The sequence below is a fragment of the Acomys russatus genome, chromosome 1 (assembly GCF_903995435.1).
Source record: "Acomys russatus chromosome 1, mAcoRus1.1, whole genome shotgun sequence".
NCBI classification, from domain to species: domain Eukaryota; kingdom Metazoa; phylum Chordata; class Mammalia; order Rodentia; family Muridae; genus Acomys; species Acomys russatus.
In genome coordinates this window covers 78190241-78203935 of record NC_067137.1, presented here as the reverse complement: position 1 = coordinate 78203935, position 13695 = coordinate 78190241, and the positions used below count along the sequence as shown (strand labels likewise).

Genomic DNA, 13695 nt, shown 5'->3' with positions numbered 1-13695 from the left:
TTCATATTGTAAAAGCCATAAATGCTAATTAGTTGTATAACCAATTTATGTTTTCCAACCTCAGTTAATGGTTGGAAAATTGGATTTTCAAAGTCCTATTCATCTTACTCTCTTTTTAATTACTTATTTATTCAATTTACATCCTAATTCATAGGACCCTCCCTCTTCTCCTCCTAGACCCTCCCTCCTTTCCTCTTCTCCTATCCCCTCATTCTCTACCCCCTCCCCCCCGAAAAGGGGAGCCTCCCACCATATCAAGTCAAAACAGGACTGAGCTGCCAGGAGGAAGTGATCAAGAAGCATGCAACAGAATGCTTGTCAGAGACAGCCCCAACTCCCTTTATGAGGGGACCCACATTGAAGAACAAGCTGCACCCTGAGTATGTATTGTAGGAGGCATAGGTCCAGTACGTATTGGTCCCTGATAGGTGCTTCAGTATCTGCAAGCCTCCCTGGACCCAGGTTAGTTGGCTCTGTTGGTCTTCTTGTAGAGCTCCTGTCTTTTCCAGGTCCTTCTATACTTCCCCTACTCTTTCCCAAGGCCCTTTGCACTCTGCCCAGTTTTTGGCTGTGAGCCTCAGCGTCTGTTTCATCCATTGCTGGGTGGAGCCTCTCAGAAGACAGATACACAAGACTTCTGTCTGCAAGTATAGCAGAGTATCATTAATAGTGTCAGGAGTTGGCTCTCTCTCATGATGTGGCCAGGGATTTGTTAGAACTTCCCTTAATCTCTGTTCTATCTTTATGCCTGTACATCTTGTAGGGAGGGTAAATTTTGGGTGAAAATTTTTATGGGTGTGTTACTGTTCCCCTCCCTCCACTAGGAGTCCTGCCTGGTTAGAGGGTGGCCTCTTCAGTGTCCATGTCCCCAGATACTAGGGGTTTCAACTGGACTCACCTCTATATCCTCCCAGGAGCCTACCCTGTCATAGATTTCCAGCTTGTTTCAGAGATGCCCCTGCCCAAATTTTCTCTTCCTTCTGCAATCCTTCTCTTCTCCACCCATGCCCCACATATCTAGTCCCACCTTCATTTCTCTCAGCACTCCCTCTCCTAGCCTGTTCCCTTCTTCAAGCACTTCCTCTATCTATTCTATTTCCTGTTCTTGGTGAGATTCAAGCATCCTTCCTTGGGCCTCCTTATTACTTAGCTTCTTTGGATCTGTAAATTATAGTGTGATTATCTTGTACAATATAGCTAATACCCATTTATAAATGAGTACATACTATGTGTGCCTTTCTGGAAGCTGACAGAACATATTTTTCAGTCATACACAGAAGGCAGGGTGATATGATTGTTAATTGGTGGTACAGGGAATATGCCACTTGGCCTGTGTGTTGACATACTGTTCTTGTGTACTGTGTACAGTTTATCCTTATTTATTTAAGTGCTGTTTTCTTTATCCCATTATCTGGTTTAAATTCAGACATTGCATTATGATGTTTATTTTAAGTTTGTGTAAACATGCCACCATTTGCTCTCTGTGTTGCCAATAAGAGCAAGCTAGGCAATGCTGAGTAATACAGAGAATAGGATGGGACATCCTGATCCAGTGAGGGGAAGAGAAATAGCAGAAAACAGAGGGGGAATATTGTGTAAAGGACAGAGCTGGACCAAGGATATGAGTAAAAAGCAATGTAATGTGGGAACTCTGAATGGGAGGAAACTATACTAGCTTGGAAGTTTAGAATGGGGTAATTATTGGGCAGCATTGTGCTATAGACCAATTAAATATATCTTAGTCTCTCTGTATGGATATTTGGGTATAAAGCTTGTTAAGGAGTAATCACTACTTTATTAAAGTAATAAATCGATATTGAACATTGAATAATCTTTCAACAGCTATGGCACCCCTGAGTAGGTGATCCTGGGTTGTATAAGGTAGACACCTGAGCAGAAATATGAAGCAATCCAGTAAGTGGTGTTTCTCCATGGTCTCTGCTTTAATTCCTGCCTCCAGATTCCTGTCTTGAGTTCTTGTCTTATCTTCTCTTCCTTCCGTGATGGATTTTAAGCTGGGAGCTGTAAGATGAAATAAATGCTTTCTTCATGTAAGATGGTTGAGTCAATGTCCTCTCGCATCAAACTGGGACACACCTTCAGCAATACCATGGGAGTGAATATTCTCATAAAACCAAACACAAGATAGAGCTTTAGAAGTGTTGTGTAGCAAAACATCATTAATACAGCCTCAGAGTTTGAAGTTAAAGTGGCACTGTTGGAAGACAAGTCCATAAAAAGCAAACATTGGCCTTCCTAAAATAGACCAGTTATGTCTCTCAAGAAATAACTTAAGTGAAGATGTCCTGGTATATGCTATCACTGGAGTTTGGGGGATACTACATCCAACAAAAAGGACCTGGATGTATCTTTAGACTAAGAATGATGGATCTCATTCATTTGTGTTGTGATTTGGTTTTCAGAAGCAATGATATGGTAAGCCATTAACAGATAATAGAAAAGTAGAGAGAAAGTATCTGTAAGCATTTCATGAGTGAAGTGCAAAGGAGGGAGGAAAACTATCTGGAAGTCACTGATATTTAACCCAGGAGGGAAATCTATTTTCTTGTGGAGAATAGAGAGTTCATCAGGCTTCTCCATAGACAGGATGATGTATCACTCAAGACAACCTAATTCTCTTTGCTCTGATTCTACGCTCATCAAGAGAACTTGAAGTGATTTGCTTGGAAGTTTGTTACTGGTAAGAACTAGTGTGGATAATAGACATGAGTATTTCCATTTGGAAATAAGCACATTGGCATTCTGGATCCAAGGAGCCTGCCTCACATTGCTCACTGTATACAGTCCTTGTACTCAGTAAATGGGAGCTAGGTAAACTATGAAATGTGTATTGTATATCGTTTGTTAGATGCTACCTAAAAATTATGCAAGATGTAAAGAATTCAAACTGCAGAACAAATAGGTAATTTATATTGCTAATCCTATTACATGGGAAAAGCTCTGAGACTGGCTAAGACATAAATGCCTATGCATAGGCAATGCTTCTTATTGGTTACAGAATCCCTATGACTTATTATTAGATGCCGTTTCTTCATATGGCATGAATGAAGACTTAGAGATGTTTTTCTTTTACTTATTCAAAGAACAGAGAACCAGCCTTAATTGTTCTGTGCATCCCGTACACCTTATACACTTATAATTTTAGGACTGTATGCTTGTAAGAGATTATATGTTTTCAGACAAAGCAACTAGACACTGACAATGAAGCAGGCCTGAAAGGATTCAGTCCTCTCAGCATCCTCTATCCTTCATGCTCCAGAACCAAGTGCTTCAGTTTCTGTTCCTCATTAGAACAGGACAGCTTCAAAGAAAGCTTCAGATGTCAATTGGTCCAGCAATTCAGACTGTCCCACACAGGACCTTAATTAAGCCTGGAATTTCTCAACATTTACAAAATGGACCACAAATGCTATTCCTAGCATATTTAACCGTATTCCCCAATTTTATTTGGGCCCCTACAAGGTATTAGTCATCCCAAATCAGCTGGAAGAAATCTTAAAAAGAGAACAACATCCCATTTCCCTTAGAGAGGTTGGGTAGGTTTTTGCTTGCTTTCTTGGGCTGTAGATGCTTATTTTCATTGAGAGTTGGTTATATGTTATTAATGGTCTTATTCAGAAAGGAAACAAGGTTGGATTTAGGAATGTCTCTTTCCCATTATCTTTCTTTCTTAGGTTTGGAGATAGGAGTTGAAAAGAATGAATAGGGAATATAGAAATATACCAGGATGATAGGACAAGAAGTAGATTATTGAATATACTCCTCAAATTTATGCTTAATTGTTATTCACATGGTTATTTATAATTCATCGGTATAGAATTTTGTATATTGATGCAAAATAAGTTTAATTTTGATACATTGGTATGAATTTCAAATTTAAGATTATTTTTCACAAACATTATATATATTTCTGCTCTAATATGAAGTTTTGTAACCATACAAGTCAACTATAATACAAGGTTTACTGCCAGAACTTTGAAAGTGCTATTGCAGGCACCTTAGGATAATTAAGTAATACAAGTTAATCGTTACTTTATTAAAACATGATCATGTCAATCACCAGTCTATTTTTGTCATGAGAGTATACATCCTATTTTTAACAGATAGATATGCTACTACAGAAAGATAAGGTAAAATAGTTAGATAAGGTCTTCAAGAAACCTCCGAGATCTACAGATTATGGCATTTAAGGATGTTTTTATGATTTTAAGATTCTTTGACAATAAGACAGGTTAACTCTTGGCAAGATCTAACCTACCTCAAAGAAGATGATGAGCATCAATGAACCTCCATATGGAGATGACTTCAAATGTAAAAAAAGCAACCACTGTGTAAAATGTCCTTATTTCTACCACAGAAAGAATTCTGCCTAAAAATGGGCAGGCTTGGATGCAGGTAGAGTTGATAGCTGCACTCTGCCAAGACAGGGTAAGCAAGCAGTTCCTGCCTCACAAATATATCTGTCAGATATACTGGGCCAGAAGACTGAAGATGATGCTCCAACGTTAAAGAGAGTTTTGGGTGACTGTTCAGAGAGCAAACTGTCTCTGACATTTTTTTTTTCATTTTGGAAGCTGCTAATCTGCACTTCCTGTCTACTTAGATAATTAATTTTATTCCTTCTCAGGTCTCTGATGGGGTTGAAGACAAGATAGTTTCGTTTTACAATTAAGCTTAGTTGTTTAGGAGTTAAGATGTTTTTAGGTCTAGATAGATGTTTTAAGTTGATAAAGATGAGATATGATAGATACTGATTTACGTTCAGAATTTTAGACTTATCAAGATAGGAAAGTGTTTTCTTCAAGGTTGCCAAATACCAATAGCCAAAACACTATGAATGTAGCATTCATATGATTCCTGATTGTTCTGTGGTTCTTCTTTCTGTAGACAGGTTATTGTATATGTGTAATAATATAAATGCATATGTAATAAAACAAAAACAATTTAAAAAGAAAGCAGGTTGAACAAGCCATGGGCAAGCAAGGCAGTAAACAGCATTCCTGAATGAATCGCTGCATTAGCTCTTGCCTCTAGATCCCTGCCCTATTTGAGTTCCTGTCCAGACTATTTTGATGATGAACAGAAATGTGGAAGAATAACTCTAATAAAATCTTGCCTCTCTAACTTGCTTTTTGGTCCTTGTGTTTTGTTGCAGCAATAGAAACCTTAACTAAAAGAGGATTTTGCCATCTTGCTTTGATATAAATCACTGGTTAAATTTGCTAATTAGAATATTTAATCATGTATCACATTATAGGTAAAAAACAAGTTATCAAGTATATGAAGAATATAAAAAATATTTTGGGATGTAATCAACACTTTAACTCACAGTTTTCTATGATAAAATTCAGAAAAAAATCCAGATTTTTTGAAATATTGACAGTCAGGCAGAGGATACAGACTTCCTAAAAATGACTCTGCCACTCAATTTATACAATGACTCTTCAGATTACACTTGGAAAACACTTTCCACTTGGAAAAATTGCTGATTATAATTAAGACTGGAAATCCTTGGATCCTGTGGGCTTTTTTTGGGGTAAGAAATCTCAGGGATAATTTCAAGAGCCACTTTTAATAAGGTAGAATTACATTGCTGATTAGCTTGTTTTTGTCAAGGTTATAGTTTTATAATTTTTAATTTAAAGACATCTCTGCATCATCAGGCCAATATTTCAACTTGCTCAACACTCAGCCCTCTAAGGCCCATAGCTACCTTAGTATATTTTTTCTTGTTATTAGACCTTAGAACTATGCCACATTTATCCCACATGAGTACACATTTATTGAAATTTGTTTTACTGTTTCCTTTGTAATAATTTCAATAAAATACTTTTATCATATCACAAGATTTGTGTTAATCCCACTGAATGAGTAAAGACTGTTACCCAAATTCTATGGTCAAATTAAGCAAGCTTTATTTTCTGTCAGATGGGGCTAGTTCCCTAAAAAGGGGTTTGAAAAGTTAGCATTGAACATAGGGAAAAGTGGGGTTTCTACAGCCTCCCAAAACTTCAAGGCTATAGGTTTCCCAAGGGGTTTTGGTGATGTAGCAACATGGCAAAACATTTCAAAATTACTTGGCAGAACATCTTGACCTTTCAGAATACATTCAAGGTGTGAGTCGTATACATAGGGTGGGGAGCATGTCACACTCCATAAAGCACGGTCCACTTGAGTTGCAGCAAACAGAAATAAACTTGTTCTGACCTTGCAATAAGTGACTTCCATTTTTAAGACAGAGTCAGGCTAATCCATCAGTTGCATGTTAAGAGTTATGAAGCTTTTAGAATTCTTTTATCTGAGTGTGTTAGCCAATTACAGTGAAGGCCACTTTCAGTGAATCCAAGAGGATAAGAGAAAAGGTTAAGCACTGAATTTCCTGAATGCTCAAAGTACTTGATTGCATTTTGTGAAATCCACCAAGCACTCTATAAAGGGTTGGCAACTGCATGTTAATTTGTTTCCTATTCCTTCCATCTTGCCTGCCAGCTCCTCTGAAGGAGTAAAGCACCACAAATTTCAGTAAGGTTTGGAGATACTCTGCAGGCATAGAAGTGTCTATCATTGATAATGGATGTTACTTAATTTCATTAATTTGACAGCCAAGATTGACAGAGAAACATACATACATACATACGTATGTATGTACGTACATGCATACATACATACATACACACAGACACACATTTAATTTTAATGTTTTTATGCAGATGTAGACATAGTTGATGTGATCTGAGGAGAGATCTTGGAGTGCTTACAGAGACCTCACAGAGAAGGAAATGTTCAAAAGGCTTTTGAAATAAGTTTGAAACTCACTAAAGAGATGAGGAGATAAAATTTAGTTCAGGTATCTGAGGGGATGAGTGGAAGGGAGAGGAAAGAAAGAAATCTATGGAAACTTAAAAACAAAACAAAACCTCACAATGGATCTAGTGGTTGGATGCCTTTGAGAAAATTAGTACAGAATTTCCGTTTTGAGGTGAGAGGAGAGCCTAAGAAAACAACGATTAAAAAATAGATTTTGGAGTCTGGGACAATAACTTGGCACTTTTTCTTCTTTTAGAAAATGAACAAGTACTATAGCATACTGAGCAGTCGATCTGTGTGCTTAGTCAATTTGTGTGTATTGCCTAGTCACGTGAAAGGTGAGTTATGGAAAAGCAAAAAATAAATGCAATTAGGGATTAATTCCATATGGATATAAAATGCTTTTTTTTGATAACTTAGTTATGAGCTTCTTACACATTTAATTGTTTAAAGACAAAGGAGAAACTGGTACATATATGAAATTACTGAACATGTTATAAACATACAACATGAAACAAATGGGTCAAATTGCTATTGGCCACTTTGAGTTCTTCAATCACTAATAAATCCAGAGACTGAAGATTTAAGACTCAGCTGCTGCTCATGAAATGGTCTAGCTTCCTTTTTATTCTGACATTTCACTTTATAAGGAAAGTAAAAAATGATGATTTCTTATAAATCAGTATATGATAATTCCACAACATTAAAGAACAACATAGTTCAAGGAAGTTAGCTGATGGTCAGCATTAGTGGTTGTTTAGTGAAAGGAAGGAATTTTTGTGATGTGTGGAACTTAGGTAAGTTATGTGGTAAGGGCCTTAGCCTAAGTTGTGGAAGACTATAAATGCTCTGCTTATGAATTCACAAATCAACAAACCCAATACCATCTGAACTAATAGATTATGTCACTGCATTTTTGTTTTTGCATTTCAATCAAGTACATTAACTCATACGCTCAGAGTTTCTGATTAGAATACAGCTGAACACATCATACATAGTTGTCTTATAGTATGGCTAATAAACAGATTTTAGCTTTTTCTTACTAGTCTTTTCTCCTTCCTTGGTTTACATTTTAAAATAAAACACCATAATCTCTTCCTTAATACTCCACATTGGTTAATATTTAAGCATCAAGTTTCTGTACATAAACTAAAAGTCATTATATCCTAATTACATGAGTGTTTAGTAGGTAGCCTTGGAATTATTTTTCAGGTTTCAAGATTAATCTGTAGCTTAATTCACTCTATTATTCCATTTTCATTTATTTTTAAGCAATTCTAGTTTTATTGAAAATATATTTGGGAAATAAGGATGTTAACAATGTAGAAATATTTATTTATTTATACAGAAATCTACACTTATATGTATGAGGTGAAAAATGATAGAACAAGAGGACTGTAGATAGGACATATATAAAAATCTCTAAAATCCAAACTTAAAAAATTAAGTTTGTCTATTAATTTATAATCCCTACTCTTTTACATTGTTATCAAGGTATAACTTATGAATAATATTCTATATAGTCAAGGTACAGAGCATAACATTTTGGTATAAATTTTTAAATGATTCTTACAGTTAAGAGAGATAATGTAATTAATATACACTAATAAAAATTAGGCTAACATCTTATCTACTACAAATACATATGAAAGTATATAATTTATTGTATATTGCATATACTATATTAGTCCTGCATAATAATCACAAAGAATTTGACACTTATACCAAATACATAAATACAGATATACTCCATGATATCTAAAATATATATTTATGACTTGGTATAATATATGCACAGATATTAACATCCTGGAACAGTTCTTTTTTTCTTTTTTATTTAATTAATTTCCATTCATGCATATAATGCATTCTGGTCATCTTCACTCTCATAATAAACTTAGATGTGCTGGTAAAAAAAAAAAAAGAGAAAGAATGTATGCACCATCACACATTCCTAGCTCTCCTGACCTAGAAAAGTACAAGTAGACAGAACACTATTACTAAGTACACTCACCTGTTGTCAGTTAGGTCTCCCTAACTGTCTTACAACAGAGTGCTTGGCCTCTCAACAGCATGTACCCATTTCTCACACTATTTCAGCCCCTGATAGCCATGATCCAGACTGAATTTTTTTCTTTTCTTTTCTTTTTTCACATATAAGTATGATCATGTAATACTTGTTTTTATGTGTCTGGTTTCACGTAGCATAATACTATCTATGTTGTCATGACTGACAAAATTTACATTTAGAATATAATGTTAATTGAAATATATTTATTTCACTTCCCTATCCTCCTTCCAACCCTCCCTCTCTGATAATCCTCTTCAAACTCACAACCCCTTTATCTAGGATTATTGCCAGTACAGAATACAACCTGCGGAATCCGAGTACAGTTTACAATTTTTAAAAAGTATGGTAATACCCCATGTATACAAATGCACATATAAAAATACAGGACAATATCAGGTCCTCTGTTGGGGTCACTTCAGTACGTACCACACCCTGCTTATTGCGGAAATGCTACGGCTTTTATGGGGAAGGAGATCCTACTGTCGGATGCTCACGCTTTCCTTCTAGTTCAGGAGATGCCTACGTTAGGCATTCTAAGTGACATTTTCACCAATCGTGGCCAGCAGTCCATTTTCACTGCACCCTCCATGATATCTCCTTTCGGATTTTTGATAATAGCCATGCCAGCAGATGGGGTGTGCTAACTTGGTGCGATTTAGATTTACATTCACCCGGATCCTAAATAACACTGACTGGTTTTTCAATATACTGGGCATTTGTTCGTCCATTTTGTAAAACATCTGCTCTTGTTTTTTGCACATTTAAAATTCATGTTTATCCTATTCCCATCCCCTAGGTTTATGACCGTGGGGGACCTCCTCATCCACTATATGATCATAGGCTATCAAGTCTCATCTTGGTAGCCTGCTTATTCTTTCTTTGAGTGCCACCAGGCCTCTCCACGAAGGGGAGATGGTTGGCAGGGAAAGAGGAATGGGAGGATACAAGTGATGGGATAATAATTGAGTTGTAATCTGAATAAATTAATAAAATAAATAAATAAATAACCTAAAAAATAAAATTCTTGTTTATTATATTTTTACTGTTATACTGTATGAGTTATTTATTTTGGATATTATCAGATGTATGATTTAATGTGGCCTCCTGCTCTAAGGTGACTTTTCATTTTATTTATTATTTTTCTTACTGCAAAAAAGCTTTTCAGTTTGTAGTGCTGCTTGCTCATCTTTGCATTGAATGTAATGTCACAAAACAACGACTGCCAACACCAATGTTGGTATTGTTCCTTTTTTATTTTCTTCAGGAGTTTTGTTCAAGTCTTCAGTTTTTTGTCTTTTTTCTTTTTTAAGATTGGGGGGGTAGGCTGGAGAGATGGGTCAGAGGTTAAGAGAACTGACTGCTTTTCCAGAGGTCCTGAGTTCGATTCCCAGCAACCACATGGTGGCTCACAACCATCTATAATGTGATCCGAGGCCCTCTTCTGCCCTACAGGTGTACATGCAGGCACAACACTGTATACAGAATAACAAATAAATAAATCTTAAAAAAAAAAAAAAAAAAAGACGTGAGGTCTTAGTTTAGCTGAGATTTGCCTTGATTGTGTGATCCTTCTACCTTAGCTTTCTCCATATTGAGATTACAAATGTGAGTCATTGCCTACACTGGTTTTAAGTCTTGAATCCATTCTGGTGATTCATGCCAATGGTGCATCTACTTTTTAAAAAAAATTTTTATTATTAATTTATTCTTGTTACATCTCAATGGTTATCCCATCCCTTGTGTCCTCCCATTCTTCCCTCCCTCCCCTTTTCCCCTTATTCCCCTCCCATATGACTGTACCTGAGGGGGATTACCTCCCCCTGTATATGCTCATAGGGTATCAAGTCTCTTTTCCGTTACCTGCTGTCCTTCCTCTGAGTGCAAACCAGGTCTCCCCCTCCAGGGGCATGGTCAAATGTGAGGCACCAGAGCACGAGAGAAAGTCATATCCCACTCTCCATTCAACTGTGGAGAATGTTCTGACAATTGGCTAGATCTGGGTAGGGATTTAAAGTTTACCGCCTGTATTGTCCTTGGCTGGTGCCTTAGTCTGAGCGGGACCCCTGGGCCCAAATCTGCCTATCATAATGTTCTACTTGTAGGTTTCTAGGACCCTCTGGATCCTTCTACTTTGTCATTCTTCCATGCTTCTCTCATCTAGAGTCCCAATAGGATGTCCTCCCCTCTGTCCCAGTTTCCTGGTAAGTGAAGGCTTTCGTGGGACATGCCCCTTGGGCTAGTATGCAGATATAAGTGAGATTATACCATTTAAGTCTTTCTGCTTCTGGGTTAACTCACTCATTATGATCATTTCTAGCTCAATCCATTTGTCCACAAATTTCGGGAATTCCTTGTTTTTAATAGCTGAGTAGTATTCCATAGTGTATATGTACCACAGTTTCTTTAGCCATTCTTCTACTGATGGACACTTAGGCTGTTTCCATGATCTGGCTATTATGAATAAGGCTGCTATGAACATGGTTGAGCAAATTTTCTTATTGTGTGCTGGAGCATCTTCTGGGTATATTCCAAGGAGTGGAATAGCTGGGTCTTGAGGAAGCCCTATTCCCATTTTTCTGAGATAGCACCAGATAGATTTCCAAAGTGGCTGTACTAGTTTGCATTCCCACCAGCAATGAAGGAGTGTTCCTCTCTCCCCACATCCTCGCCAGCATGTGGTATCGCTTGAGTTTTTGATCTTAGCCATTCTGATGGGTGTAAGATGGAATCTCAGAGTTGTTTTGATTTGCATTTCCCTGATGACTAAGGAGGTTGAGCATTTCTTTAAGTGTTTCTCAGCCATTTGATACTCCTCTGTTGAGAATTCTCTGTTTAGTTCCAAGCCCCATTTCTCAATTGGGTTATTCGGTTTGGTGGTGTTTAATTTCTTGAGTTCTTTATATATTTTGGATATTAGACCTTTGTCAGATGTAGGGTTGGTGAAGATTTTTTCCCAGTCTGTAGGCTGTCGTTTTGTTCTCTTGACAGTGTCTCCTGCCTTACAGAAGCTTCTCAGCTTCATGAGGTCCCATTTATTAATTGTTGACATTAAGGCCTGGGCTGTTGGTGTTCTGCTCAGGAAGTTGTCTCCTGTGCCAATATGCTCCTGGCTCTTCCCCACTTTTTCCTCTAAGTGACTTAGTATCTCTGGTTTTATGTTGAGGTCTTTAATCCACTTGGATTTGAGGTTTGTGCAAGGTGACAAATATGGGTCCAGTTGCATTTTTTTGCACCTAGACCTCCAATTAGACCAGCACCATTTGTTGAAGATGCTATCCTTTTTCCATTGAATGGATTTGGCTTCTTTGTCGAAAATCAAGTGACCATATGTGTGTGGATTCATATCTGGGTCTTCGATTCGATTCCACTGATCAACCAGCCTATTGTTGTACCAGTACCAAGCTGCTTTAATTACTATTGCTTTATAGTACAGTTTGAGATCAGGTATGGAGATTCCTCCGGAGCACCTTTTATTGTACAGATTGTTTTAGCTATTCTGTGTTTTTTGTTTTTCCATATGAAGTTCAGAATTGAACTTTCATTGTCTTTAAAAAATTGTGTAGGTATTTTGATAGGGATTGCATTGAATCTGTAGATTGCTTTTGGTAGGATGGCCATTTTCACTATGTTAATTCTCCCGATCCATGAGCAAGGAAGATCATTTCATCTTCTCAGGTCATCTTCAATCCCTTTCTTCAGAGTTTTGAAATTTTTTCAAACAATTCCTTCACTTGCTTAGTTAGAGTGACTCCTAGATATTTTATATTGTTTGTGGCTAATGTGAAGGGTGTGGTTTTCCTAATTTCTTCCTCTGCAAGCTTGTCATTTGTGTATAGAAAGGCTACAGACTTTTTTGAGTTAATTTTGTATCCAGCTAATTTGCTGAAAAATATGGAACGCTTCACAAATTTGCATGTCATCCTTGCGCAGGGGCCATGCTAATCTTCTCTGTATCATTCTAATTTTAGTATATGTGCTGCCGATGCGAGCACGGTGCATCTACTTTTATTCTCACGTAGATATCTTATTGTCCTCTGTTAAGTATTCATAAGTTTTCATTTCCCTAATACATGTTACTGGCATCTTTATCAGCAATGCAATGACAGTCAATACATGGTCTTCTTTTCTTTTTTTTAAACTATTTAATTAATTTATTCAGATTACAACTAAATTGTTATCCCATTACTTGTATCCTTTGGTTCCTCCCTCCCTCCCACTTTCACTCTATTCCCCCAAGTTTTATTCTTCTCCTCTGTTCTCTGTGCCTGTGTTTGTGGCAGCATGTTGCTGTTTTGAATATGAACATTTTCTAGTATGTTTTTTGACACTTCTGTTTCGTTCTTCTTGATCACACTCACTTTGGCTTTCCAAAGTGATCTATGGCTCTATATAAATGCTACTTTTTGCCATTTCTGTGGAAACTGATGATGCTTATAATTTTGATTAAAAGTGAAGGAATCTTAAGTTTCAGTTCTCACAATATTAAGTCTTCTGTATAGAAAACAGGATTGGGTATCTTTCATTTATCTGGGCGTTGTTCAATTACTATAGTCTCTATGCTTCATAGTTAATATTATTCACGTCTTTTTGTGCTCAAATACATGAGAAAAGATGAAAGGCTATTTTGGGGAGAAAAGCTGTTTTGTTTTGGTTGGTTATAAAGGAAATGCAAAGACAAAAAGGCTCCAGTTTAATAACTTTTGGTAATTTATCAGTTCATTCCAAACAGTATTGCCCTCATTAACTAAGTGGGTTACCTTGGAACCCTTACTTTTTTTTCAAAACTATTGACCTTG

At 36.8% G+C, this 13695-nt stretch overlaps 1 non-coding gene across 1 annotated transcript; it reads right to left on the bottom strand.

Moving 5' to 3' along the window:
- Window positions 1-12784: 12784 nt before the first annotated feature.
- LOC127197707 (U6 spliceosomal RNA) lies at window positions 12785-12891 on the bottom strand. The gene has a single exon (XR_007831724.1). It is a non-coding gene; the product is annotated as a U6 spliceosomal RNA (small nuclear RNA).
- Between the last annotated feature and the right edge of the window lie 804 nt (window positions 12892-13695).